Source organism: Myotis myotis, unplaced genomic scaffold, assembly GCF_014108235.1.
Source record: "Myotis myotis isolate mMyoMyo1 unplaced genomic scaffold, mMyoMyo1.p scaffold_m19_p_1, whole genome shotgun sequence".
Lineage (NCBI taxonomy): Eukaryota > Metazoa > Chordata > Mammalia > Chiroptera > Vespertilionidae > Myotis > Myotis myotis.
The window spans coordinates 93,666,497-93,680,011 of NW_023416313.1; the positions used below are offsets into that span (position 1 = coordinate 93,666,497).

Consider the following 13,515-nt stretch of genomic DNA (forward strand, 5'->3'; position numbering starts at 1 on the left):
TAATTAAAAGACACATATTGTTAATTGCAGCATTATTTATAATAGCCAAGCATGGAAGCAACCTACGTGTTCATTGATAGATGACTGGATAAAGATGTAATGGAATGTTACTCAGCCATAAGAAAAAGAGGGAAATCTTGCCATTTGCAACAAGGTAGATAGACAATAGACATAGAGGATATTATGCCAAGTGAAGTTAAGTCCAACAAAGAAAAACAAAATCCATATGATTTCACTTACATGTGGAATCTAAAAACCAAAACAAATGAACAAACAAAACAAAACAGAAACAGACTCATAGAAACAGGAAAAAAACTGGTGGTTACCAGAGAAGGGAAGGATTGGGGGTGGTGGTGGTGAAATAGATGAAGGGAATTAAGAGGTACAAACTCCCAATTATAAAATAAACAAGTCATAGGGACATAATATATTCATAGGGAATATGGACAGTAATATTGTGATAACTCTGTATGGTAATAGATGGTAATTAGACTTATTGCAGGGATCATCCTAGATAATAAAAGTGTAATATGCAAATCGACCGAACAGCCAAACAGCAAAACAACCATCCAGAAGACCATTCGGAACCACGCAAGACACCCACTGGCACCAGGCCAGTCAAGGTAGGTGCGATGTGATAAGTCAGGGCCTGGCCATCGTCCATGATCCACCAGCCAGCGGGCAGTGGTGGGTGGGTGGGGCCTTCCTCTGGGAGGGAAGCTGGTGCTGGCAGCTGGGGGAAGGAAGGCCTACTCTTGCCTCTAGTTTAATATACTTGTATATAAATATCAAATCACTATGACATACACCTGGAACTAATAAGATCTTGTATGTCAATTATACATCAACTTTATAAAACTGAAAAAAAAAAGAATTAACCTGAAAAGCTTCTACCATAGGTAGGCACCCATGTTGTGGTTGGTGGACAGGCCACTGGAGCTTGCCAACAAGCTAATGGAGAGTAGAGGTTGAAATAAACATGAAACAAATAGAATGATTATCATGGCATTTCAAGAAATAAAATAACTTTGTGAAAGATGAAGTAAAGAGAAATGATTAGAATGGGAATGTGGGAAGGATCTAGATCAAGAAGACCTTATAAGCTGTGTTAAGGAGTTTGACGTAATATAGAGCAGTCATTTCCAGAATGGGTACGAAGATGTACTGGGGTATAAGAAGAAAATATGAGAACTATCATCTATATTTTGTCTCATTCTTATAAAAATTTGTATGTCTTATACATTTTATAATGTATGTAAGTGATTAATACAGTAGCACTACCATAGCACATCCTTCCAATATATAAATAATTAATCACAGAATGGAGAGCCATTGAAGGGTTTTAAGCAGTGGGTAGCATAATCAAGTTTGCCATGTAGAAAGGATACTGAGGTGGCAGTCTGGAGAATGGATTGGAGCAAAGCGGGAATACAGGCAGGGCTACTGACCAATCAGAAAGCTGCAGCAGTAGAACAGCTGAGAGATAATGAAGGCCTGAACTGGGTGGAGGTTCAGCAGACTGGAGAGATATTTTGGGGAGAGAATTGCTAAGTCTTGGTGACTTACTCAATATGGGGCTTGGAGAATCCAGAGAAACAGATGGTAGCAAGGATGCTGATCTTGGTGTCAGGATGAATGGTGGGCCTATTTACTGCAGTTTTAAACAAGTTAAGGCATGGAAATTGTCCTTAAATTTGGGGACAATGGAAGTTACTGGTGAAAATGACTAAAGAGAGTTTCAGTGTGAGAGTATGGGCCAGAATGTAGTGTGCTGAAGACTGAATAAAAGTGAAAAAATAGAGACACCTATTTTGGGCAACTTATTTAGTTGGGAATGATAGAGAGAGCAGGGGTGATTTATTTATTTATTTTTAGGTGGGAATGCCTTTCTTTCCTTGTAAGGAATCTATCTATTCTCTCCTTTTTATTCTACTTTCAAACTATTCTTTTCAGAAACGTACCCATCTTCATCCTATTCACCATTGTTTTCTCACCTTCCCTGTTACTTTAAGAAAATCACTCAGTTTTACTAAGTCAAAGCTATTTCTTATAATAGATGACTCATATAAAAGAAATGATGGCGATGCACCTGCAAGAAGGGAAACAAAGTTTCCAGGCAATATTAGATAAGGACACAAGCCAGGCAGCCTCTAAAACCTTTGGGAGCACTTAGATGGTTCCTCCAGTGGTTCTCAGCCTTCTGGCCCTTTAAATACAGTTCCTCATGTTGTGACCCAACCATAAAATTATTTTCGTTGCTACTTCACAACTGTAATGTTGCTACTGTTATGAATCGTCATGTAAATATCTCATATGCAGGATGGTCTTAGGTGACCGCTGTGAAAGGGTCGTTTGACCGCCAAAGGGGTCGCGACCCACAGGTTGAGAACCGCTGCTAGACACACATACCATTTCCACCTGCCTACTCCCCTTTTATATGTTGGCCCTGAAAATCATTAAACACCACTTTAAAAAATTGTCTTGATATTCATTATTTTTTTGTGCTCCCATCCCCCCCAGTATTTTGGCTTTGTGCAGGCTTTTGAGGGCCCACCTAGGGAGTAACAATCTTCCCACAAAGGGAAAAAGGGAAAGGCGTTTTGAGGTTTTGCTTTATACAAGCCAACCTGAGGGGCTTGTGAAACCTCTGGGAGCACAGGGGCCCTGGGAAGTGACCTACTGGGGGCTATAGGCGCCTTCCTTGATTTCTTTTGGGCAGGGAGTGACTCCCACCAGTGAGGAGAGGTCACTGCTTTAACCAAGAACATTTGTTAAACATCACTCAGACTCGGGACCAGGGGGAAGTTCAAGTCAAATCCAGGCAAGCAAGCCTCTGGGGGCCCAAGCAGCCCAACACCCAAGCCTCTTCTCTCCCCACCCCCACCCAAAGCACCGGCCTCTACTAGGGTGTTCCAGCCTCCAGCGACCTCCCTCTGCTCTCACCCTTGAAACTGGGTTGGGCTGTGCAGAGGCCCAAAGCTTCCCCGACTTCCTTCAAAGTCCATAAATAATACACTGTAGTTCCCTGGGACACTCCCCCCCCCCCCCCCGCTTCTTTCTCTGCCCGCCCCTACGACCTGGGTCTGCACCCTAGGCTGGCTGCTCTCGCAGCAGCGGAGAAAGAGCGAAACGGGGCGAGTGGCAGCGGCGACTGAACACCCCTCCTTTGTCCCTTCCACAGCGGCCCCCCTCCGGGCGTTTGTGTAGTTGACACCTGCAGCACGGGAGGCCGCCGGGCCTTCCCGACACAAGGCGCTGGTACCTGAGCCCTTGACTGGTAATGCACCATAAACAGCTCCTTTCAGGCTCTTTCAGATCGGGAGCGCGGAGGTCACCGTGTCTACAAACCCCTCTGTGTCCGCCACGTCTCCTGGGCCCCGGGTGCCCGGGCCTCCAGCCGCGGAGCACGCCGATCCGTGGGAATCCCAACACTTGTGCTCCTGCCGGGCGGGCGGGGCGGGTGCGGGGAGTGAGCCCGCCGGCCCTCCCCCCCCGCCCCCCCCAGCCCCGCCTCGCCGCCTCCGCCCGCCCCGCCAGCTCACAGAGAGCAGGAGTGGAAAGAAAGGGTGTCTGCGTCCTCGCACGTTCTCGGAAATCAAATGATAAGGCAGAAGGGGGTCCCACCTCCCTTGGCCGACGCCCACGCGGCCCCCGAATGTAGCACGCGGGCACTGGCCCGGACACGCCACGCCCTTCCTCTCCCCCCTGGGGCAGTCCGAACCCAAGGCCCGTCTGGAGGAGGCGCGATCCCGGCTCCAGGGAGGCCCCAGCTCGGCGCTCGGAACCCTTCGAGGGCCGAGAGCCGTAGGTTTGGGGAGGGGAGTTGTAGGTGTGGCCCAGGTGGCCCAGTGAATGAGACCTGGGTGGATGCTACCGGCCGCGAAGGGGTTGTCAGCGGCCAAGGTGGCGAGGCAGCTCTTGGCCATCCCAGGCCAGCTTTAGGCCACGAGCTCAGAGCACGCGGCCCTGAGACTGGGAGGCGGATAAAGAGAAAGTGTCCCCATTGTTCCCCCTAAACATTGTCCCAATGTGTCCCCGAAGTGGGGGAAGGGCAGAATGTCGCGTAAGGGAGAGAACCCACGCAAACCAGACGGCTACAGCACCTTCTTTTGCCAACTACGCTTCCTCTGCCCGGCTAGTCTGGCAATGGGGAAAGAAAGCCAAGAAGGGGGTGCAGCGTCCCGCCGGGCCGCGCCCCGGGATCGTGGGCGCCGGCGACCGCGGTCACCCAAGCCCCATGGGCGAGCCGGCGGCGCATTGGAGAGCCCGTGCGAGGGCGGAGGGACAGCGGCGCCGGAGGAAACGAAGGGCCGGAGGCCTGCGCTCGGGCTCCGCGCGCCCCCTCCCGGGGCTGCAGGGAACGAGGTTACCTGGGGAGCCGGGCTTTGTCGGCCACTCTCGCTCTCCGCGGTCCCAGAACTAATTAAACGCCTCTTTTGGCCGAGGGAAGCCTTTCGTTCGCCGGGAGTGGGGCGTGTGGGGGCGGCATGTGGGCACGGGAATAATCAGCCCCATTCTTGCGCATCTACAAAACCCGACGCGCAGCGAGAAGTGAACAGCGGCCTGCTGGATGGCGGTTTCAAAAGGCGACACCTGCAAGCGCGGCCGGTTGTGAATTGAATGGAGTCAAACGCGGCGCCCGCCCATACCTGAGCCCCGAGCTATTAGTGTCAGGCGCGCCCGGTCGCCTGGGAGGGGAGCGCGCGGCCGGCCGCCCGAGCTGAATGCGACAAGCTGCGGCGCGGCCGCTCCATGGGAATGTCGCCACTTGTGCCGCTCACGATCGGGAGGGGGTGCGCTGCCCTTTCAGAGACAGACACAATTAGGCAAAATGCTCAATGAACATTATAAATGATGTGCGATCGCTCTGCAGATTGCCTGGCAAATCAAATTATATGGTCGCTCGCGGGCGATTTCCATGTGCTTTTAAAACTTAAAACAGGTATTCGCCGATTTAAAAGGGGGGAAGGAGGCGACTCAGGGATTCCGGAAAATACGATTGAAAGACTCGGTGTTGAATATTCACACTTCCCCTTTGTTAGAGATTGACTTCACAGTGGGCTTGGGGAGGGGGTGCGTTTGGACGAGACACATTTTTTACTGTCTTACATACTGCAGTGGACGGCACCAGAAGTTTGCATTTATTACAACTCACAATTACAGTGGGACCCTGTTTTTCTTTTAAGCCTAAAATTTCTCTCATAATGAATGACTTGAGAGCTACTGTCATTCTAATCAGATGGAAGCTGGCCCGGGTGGCCTTGGGGAGGGGTTGAGGAGAGACCCGAGCTTCTCCCTGGCACTGATGCTAACGCGGAGGGAGCTGGCTGGGGGAAGCCATCGCTCCGCGCTCTGTACAGGCCCCGCGGCTCCCTGGCTGCCCAGTGGCCTCCCTGCCGCCCGCTGGGCTCAGGGACGAGCAGCGCTCCGGCTGAACAAGAGCAAGCAGCGCCCGGGGCAGTGCGCCCAGGGCGGCGCAGGCAGCAGCATCCACGCGGCCATCCCCCTCTCTCCCCCACTTTGGCGCTGCGCTCTGCGGCTGGAGACTCTGGGACGAGAAGGGGCAGCTGGAGGCGCGCAGATTGCGCGGAACCCTGGCGAGGCCAGGAGTCGCGCTGCAGGCCAGGGGCTGCCTGCGAGGAAGAGCAGAGGGGATTTTAGCTTCTTAAAAAGGAAGCGGCAGCAACCCGCTGCCTCATGTTCCTCCGACCTCCATCTCATTTTCGATTTTCTACCCTTTTGGTTTTCAGATCATTGGGCCCGAGGGAGGGGTACAGAGTTGTGGATCCTGGAGACAGTTGGGCAAACATAGGGACTGCATCTTACTGAGGGAAAACCAGCAGAAAGAGAGGATGGAAATCTAGGTTTTGGGCTCGCCTTCGTCACTGACTCACTATTTTATCTTGGACGAGTAGCTTAACCACTCAATTTCCTCATCCATGACATGAAAATATTATACACAAAACTCAGGGATTAAAAAGATCTTAGAAGAACAAACACTAGAAAACCAGAGTTTAGACTTAGAGCCTTAGCACCTCTCCCGTCTCCCTTTTCAGTCCGTGCTCAGGAGTCTGTCTCTCCTTGTCCAGACAGGAGACAAGGAATACTCTTCCCAACAGCTTCCCTGTGCAAAGAAGTGCTGAGAATGACACTAGCGGAACTCAACCAAGATGCAGCTCATCTGGCTGTGTGTGTGTGTGTGTGTGTGTGTGTGTGTGTGTGTGTGTGTGCCTGTGTTCAAAGGGAGCAGGTATCCAATAAATTGACCATTTTCATCTCTCATTGTCAAAAAAGTTTCCTGCTGATACCAGAGACCATGCCATGAAGAGCAATCTATAAAATGCATTTTAAGAATTATGAAGGAGTGCTTCATTTACAAAGAACATTTCTTTATTGCAGTTACAGGCCTGAAAGTATCCAAAGGAGGAAGGGTCCAAGACCCTAGACAAGTCACGTGCGCTGGCCTTGGTGCTGAAGGTAAAGGCCATGGCTCTTGAGGCAACCTCCCTCAAAGCAATGACCATTGTCAGGGCCTGCTAAAAGAAATGCGACCACACCCTTTTAATACCTCCCTTATTCCGTGTGTGTGTGTGTGTGTGTGTGTGTGTGTGTGTGTGTGTGTGTTGTGTGAAATGGAAATAACATGTGAAAGCCACTAATACAGTGCCTGGAACATAAACAGTTGCTCAATAAATTTTAGTTAATTACTTTGGGGGGGGGGGTGGTCCATGGTGCAATATACAGAACGTGTAACATAGAAAGCCACACCTGAAACCTATATGTTCATGCTGATCAATGTAACCCCAATAAATTTAATTTAAAAAGTAAATTTAGTTCATTGAAAGGATATTTTGATATCTTTCTCTGAATCTCTTCCATTACTTATTTGCCGGGGTCCAACCCCAGCAGGTCCAGGGGTCCCCAAAGGTGTGGATGGAGTCGGCGAAGAAGGAATGACACGGAGACGGAGTTCAGTTGATCAGCCGCCTAGCCAGGATCTCTAGCCAGGATCTCAAGCCAAGTTCTGGTCTGGATCTCCAGAGAGGTTCTGCTTAGGATCTCCAGCCAGGTTCTATAGCCATGTTCCCTCGCTAGGTTCTCCAGCCAGGTTCTGTAGCCATGTTCCCTTGCTAGATTCTCCAGCCAGGTTCTGTCCAGGTTCTCCAGCCAGGTTCAGTCACCAGGTTCTAGTCAGGTTCTCTTGCCAATTTCTGTAGTCAGGTTCAGTGCAGGATCTTTTGCCATATTCTCTCCAGCAAAGTTCTTCTGTCTGTGTAGGTTCCTTCTTCTGAGTTCTGTCTTCTTCATTCTGTGTTCTGAGTTCTGTGTCTTGCTGTCTAGTTACAACTGTATTTATACCAGTTGATTCAATCCTATCAATCTCTATTACAAAGGTTAGGGCGTTTCTTATCTCCATTCCAGGGAGTAAAGATTATGTAGCTTAAGCATGATTGTTCGTAGTTAAAGTGATTAATTACCCGCCTGGCACTTAGTTAAGAGGTTTTATTCCCTCCCTAACTTCAGGGGAAAATCCCTACCTGGGGAAACAACCTTTCTCAGAGAGGAGACCTTGGTTAAAACACATAGTGCCAAGAAGGTGAGCAAACATATTAAGAACAATATGCCATATATGCCAGGTCCCTTGAAACAGCAAGGATGGACCGGCTCCCGGCACTTATTAAATTCAATGTGGGCAAATTTTACTAAATAATAGTCACATAATGTCTTAAAGGTACCCAAATTTTTTCTAGCTTTCTTTCCACCATTTCATGTAAACATTATTTAGGGAAAGTTTACTCAAAACTGTGCTCCCTGGTAGTATTTAGCTTCTGTCCTATTTCTGGGCCCAGCATAGGGTGATTCCATCTCAGATAAAGAAATGAGGACAGGGACAGAGTGATCTTGAACTAGTACATCTGCTTTTAATTAGTAAATCTATTCTGAGGTCTCTGAAGAAACTCTGTTGATACGAGGTTAAATGAGTGACCAGGCTTCATGATGTCATTTGTGGGGAACATTTCCCTTGGGTTAAAACATGGTCAAAAGATCAAGGACCACTATTTCTGTTCACTTTTCTGTCATAGATCATAACAATTATAAACCTATTTCCACAACCTGCTCATTCAAAATAGATATCAAATAGCATATGCAAATATGTATACTTAACAAGATAAGAAAAAAAGTAAATGAGAATATTTGGGTTTAGCATAAAAAAATAAGATAGAACTGGGATAAAGTTCTGTACACTTGCTAGATATAGTCTAAAGTTTTGCCTCCAAGCTTCCCAGCAACCAATGCAAAGGGGAAGCACAATAAATGTCATGATTCAGAGTGTAAGATACATGTAAACTGGTTTCTCATAGAAAAACAACTATGTATGATACTGAAAGCTGAGAGAAATTTCTCCCATGCTTCCCCATAAAATGATGTCTTGAACAGTGACCTTAACAATGTTCCCAAAGCAAATAGATTTGAGCTGTGTAGGCTGGTTCCTAGTTGTGTCGCTAAGTGTAACTCTACAATATCCCCTGAGTAAGAATAAAACTTCTGAGAAAGGATCTTGCAAATGCCATATTACCCATACTCTTAATGGGATGTTGCATTCTGAATGTTGAGGGGAAAGCATTCCAGTTGTCATAGCTTCTGAAAGATTTGTAGAAATACTCTGGGTACCCAACCTGGTATCTGAGGTAAGACCAACGAGGGGCTGCCCTTGGAAAAGTGGTATTAGCCTGCACAGGAACCATCAAAGGCATCTCTGGGCCAGTGCTTCAGTTTCAGTGCTCATGAAAATATCTTTTAAACTCCACATTCCTAGGCTCCAGAGATTCTGATCCAGTTGGTCTGGGTAGTATCAAATACGTGTATATGTGTGTGTGTGTGTGTGTGGTGTGTGTAGCCCAAAAAAATATACACACTTAAATAGCTGATAACTCAATTTTGAAAAATAAATGCATTTTAATAAACATTGCCTTTGTAATTATTCAAAGTGTGCATATACATGGTGTATTATATATGGTGTGTTATATATGGTGTGTTACATATATAGTGCATTATACAATATATATACACTAGAGGCCCAGTGCATGAAATTTGTGCACTCGGGGGGAGGGGTGTCCCTCAACCCAGCCTGCACCCTCTCCAATCTGGGACCCCTTGGGGGATGTCTGATTGACAGTCCACAGGGATTGGGCCTAAACCAGCAATCAGACACCCCTCTCACAATCTGGGACTTCTGCCTGCCAGCATGATCACCCCCTAACCACTCCCCTGCCAACCTGGTCAACACCTAACTGCTCCCCTGCCAGCCCAGTCGCCCCCAACTGCCCTCTCCTTCCAGCCCAGTCACCCCCAACTGCCCTCCCCTGCAGGCCTGGTCGCCCTCAACTGCCCTCCCCTGCCGGCCATCCTGTGGCTGTGGGCGCCATCATCTTTGAGGGCGGGGCAGTCAATTAGCATATTCCCTTCTTATTGGCTGTGGGTGTCGCCATCTTTTGAGATGGCGTGAGGGTCAATTAGCATATTTCCTCTTTATTAGATAGGATATAGTGATATATATATATATATATATATATATATATATATATATATATATTCCCCAAAACATGTATACATACTTTAACAGCTGATATCTCAATTGATGTTTCTTTCTTTTCAGCCAGACTAAGCTTTGAACAAAGGAAATTCATCCTAAAATGCTACTGGAAGTTTGAAAACACAGTTGGAATACAAACACTGCCTTTATAATTATTCAAAGTGTGTACATATTTTTTGAATACCCTGTACCCCCTAAAAATGTATACACACTTTAACAGCTGATAACTCATTTAATTTTTACTGCTTTTCAGGTTTAACTGATTTAAAATAATGGGTGAAGCTAGACTACTAGTAAGCTCTGAACAAAGAAAATTTATCCACTAGACTTCTTTATGGGGATACATAAAAGATAAAGTTTACAGTACAAAAATGGCAACAATTGGTGAATTGAGGGTGTACAAATACCAAACAAAATTATTCTTTTTAAAAAAACATATATTTTATTGATTTCAGAGAGGAAGAGAGAGGGAGAGATAGAAACATCAATGATGAGAGAGAATTATTGATCGAGCCTGAAACCCAGGCATGTGCCCTGACTGGGAATTGAACTGTGACCTCCTGGTTCATAGGTCGATGCTCAACCACTGGGCAACACCAGTCGCACCCAAAATTATTCTTGATGTTTGCATTTCCATTCCTTCATATCATCAACAATGCCAGGATGGAATTTGAAAATAGGCATTGACAAAAAAATTATTCATTTCTGTAGATTCTTTTAAATTTTGAAACTAAACTATATGTTAATAAATACTGATTTTATAATCATTTAAAGTGTGTATACATGTTTTGGAGACATTATATATATTATTATGTCTACCATATCATATGACATATCCAGACCTACTGAATATATATATTTACAGGCATGTTACAAATGTGTGTACTGAAGTCTGTATGTTTACAAGCAGCCCAGGGTGTGCAATGAGATCGCCAAAGTTGTTTCCTTTTCCTTTTAGATAGAGCAGCTGTGTGAGAATGCATAACTGAGTCCTGACTAATAGAATGTAGGCAAAGGTGATATATGTCACTTCTAGCTTTGGTCTCAAAGTGACTTCAGTCTTCTACATTGTTTTTCTCCTCCTGTTATCTGTTAGCTGGATACAGAGGATCCATCAGAGGACTCTAAAGCTCTGCATGATGCCAGAGGCACTAGGTGGAAAGAACCTGGGCCTCTAGATGGGCAGATCAGCCTTTACAACCTGCTAATGCACAATGAACTATGAAATAAGCAACAACTACATCCTCATGCTGTTAAGCAACTGAGATTTGGAGACTGTTTGTCCCAGCATCTAGCTTTGCTTGCCCTAATATACCAGGTGATTCTAATATACCAGGTGTATTTGGAAAAACACTAACCTAGACAAAACTATGAGGAAGCAAATGATTCAGACTTCTTTAGCTTATAAGAATGACTCAAACAGTAAGATTCCCAGGTGTGGTGGCAGTCCAAGTGAATGCAAGGTTTGGGATAAGTGCTTCTCTAATTACATTCTCTAAATGTTGCTGCCTCACAAAATACACCTGGAAGTCATGACTTCTACAGTATTTGTTTGTTTCCTGAATATTTACCTCTTCTTCCCTTTTCTTCTTTGATCCTGTCTGCATTAGGGCGAAAGATAAACCCCAGGAGGAAAAGAAGGAAGGGCACTCAAGTCTGTAGACAGGCTGTTATGTGCCAGACACTATACTTAATACATTTTATGCATTTATACTAACACATTCCTTCAAAATAGGCATTAGTATTCTTATTTTCTGATGAGGACTCTACAACTCTGTTGGAATTGCTGCACTAAGCATTTAGAGACTTTGGCTGATGAGCTTATAGCTCTGCTCCTTTAAGGAATCTGACGGAGTGACCTAAGTACACCCAAACTATGCAACTCACTGGGAAGGTAGAGAAAGGGACATGAACTCAGTTTGAGGGGTATCATTGGCCTGGAGCAGCAGTTTGGGGAGAGCAATAGACCCACTGACCCAACTAAAAGATAAAGTTTACAGTACAAAAAAGATACATAAGAGATAAAGTTTACAGTGCAAAAATGGCAACAATTGGTGAATTGAGGGTGTACAAATACCAAACAAAATTATTCTTTTAAAATATATATATATTTTGTTGATTTCAGAGAGGAAGAGAGAAGGAGAGATAGAAACATCAATTACGAGAGAGAATTATTGATCGAGCCTGAAATCCAGGCATGTGCCCTGACTGGGAATTGAACTGTGACCTCCTGGTTCATAGGTCGAGCTATATGTTTTTTACACTGTACAACCCCCTTCATTGCTCCCAGCCCACAGGTAAGGAAGCTGGGCAATGGTTCGAGGTTGCAATTTACCTTGGCATGGATGCACTATGAGAGGCCCACAGAGAGGGGCCCAGCATCAATCCATTGTCTTGCTCTGGGAGGAGCTATTCTAAATGCCCTAAGGTGGGCCAGTTCAGACTTATTAAGCTCCTTGAACTCTGACTCTGGAAAAGAGACAGACTTTGGATAAAAAGCCTCAAAAAGGTACTATTTTAGCCTTTAGAAACTCCATTTCCAGGGGTGAATCCTAAGGAAATAATTTGAAATATGTAAAAAGCTAAACACAAAGTTCTGCCATAATACTATTTATAAATAGAAGGAAAAAAGAGTGAACAGCCCAAATGCGGTGCGCTATGCGATCAGTGAGATGGGCGTGTGCAGTGCTTGTAGTCACTCTGGACATGTTTACGGGGTAATGTTAAGTGAAACATATAAATTTACATAAAAATGGTCCTCTCCAGCCACAAAGAAAAATATTTAAAAACCAATCATAGAAAAGGGTTAAAAGGAAGTATAAACATATCAAAATGTTAACAGTGTTTTCCTTTGGGAGAAAGAATTAGAGGTGATATTTTCCCCAGTTTTCTGATTTTCTTCAATGTTCTCTTAGGCTCATTAATATGTGTTATAATGAAAAATCAAAAGTAAAAATAGTTCAAATGTAAGGAATTTGCTTTTAGAGAAATTGTTCAGAATAAAAATTTTAAACTTCCTTTGAAAAAGTGTGAACTAGGAGACCTGGGGAAGTGGGACGGGGCCTATAAGGGGTCAATGGGAGGAAAAAGGGAACATATGTAATACTTCCAACAATAAAGATTTAAAGCATTTTTTTAAAAGTGTGAACTATAACACACAGACAGGAAAAAAAATGTATCAAATATACAACCCAGGGACTTGTCACAGGGCAAGCACCACCACTGTGAAGAAATAGAACATGGCTAGTGCCCCAGGAGTCGGCTCGTGTCTCCTCCCAGTCACCATCCTTTTCCTGGTCCCCAGGAGTAATGATTATTAATCTTCTGTGGTTACTATTACTTTCCTTTTCTTTACAATTGTGTCTCCTAAGTCTGAATCCTTAAATCCTGTGATTCCATCTGCTTTGGGAATATTACGTAAATGGAATCAGAGAACATTCCTTTGTGCCTGCTTTATTTATTTAGCGCTATAAATATGAGATACATCTTGGTTGCATATAGCAACATTCATTCATTGCCTTTATGAGCAAACACACCTTTAGGACGCATTCTCCCATAGATGTTTCCAGTGTGGTCTGTTATAAATAATGCTGCAATGAGCACTCTTGTACACATCTCTTAGTGCACGTGAAAAGACATTTCTTTGAGTATAAACCTAGAAATGAAATTTCTGGGTCATAAGGTATGTAAGTCATTAACCTCAGTAGATAACGCAGAGCTGTTTCCCACAGTAGTTCTAACAGCTTACACTCCCGGGTGCAGGAGGCCTGTGCTTTAACTCTTTCTGGAGTGTGAGCATATGGTCCCTAAAAAGAGATTCCAGCGAATTTGTTTTCAGCACCTTCCTTCCCAGGGACAGACTGGGGGAAAACTTCTGTAACATATTATGGGGTCCCCAAGGTTCACAATGATGCCACCAT

General features: G+C 45.3%; 1 non-coding gene across 1 annotated transcript; it reads right to left on the minus strand.

Moving 5' to 3' along the window:
* Nucleotides 1–11,856: 11,856 nt before the first annotated feature.
* Nucleotides 11,857–11,993, minus strand: LOC118661885. The gene has a single exon (XR_004969520.1). It is a non-coding gene; the product is annotated as a small nucleolar RNA SNORA42/SNORA80 family (small nucleolar RNA).
* Between the last annotated feature and the right edge of the window lie 1,522 nt (nt 11,994–13,515).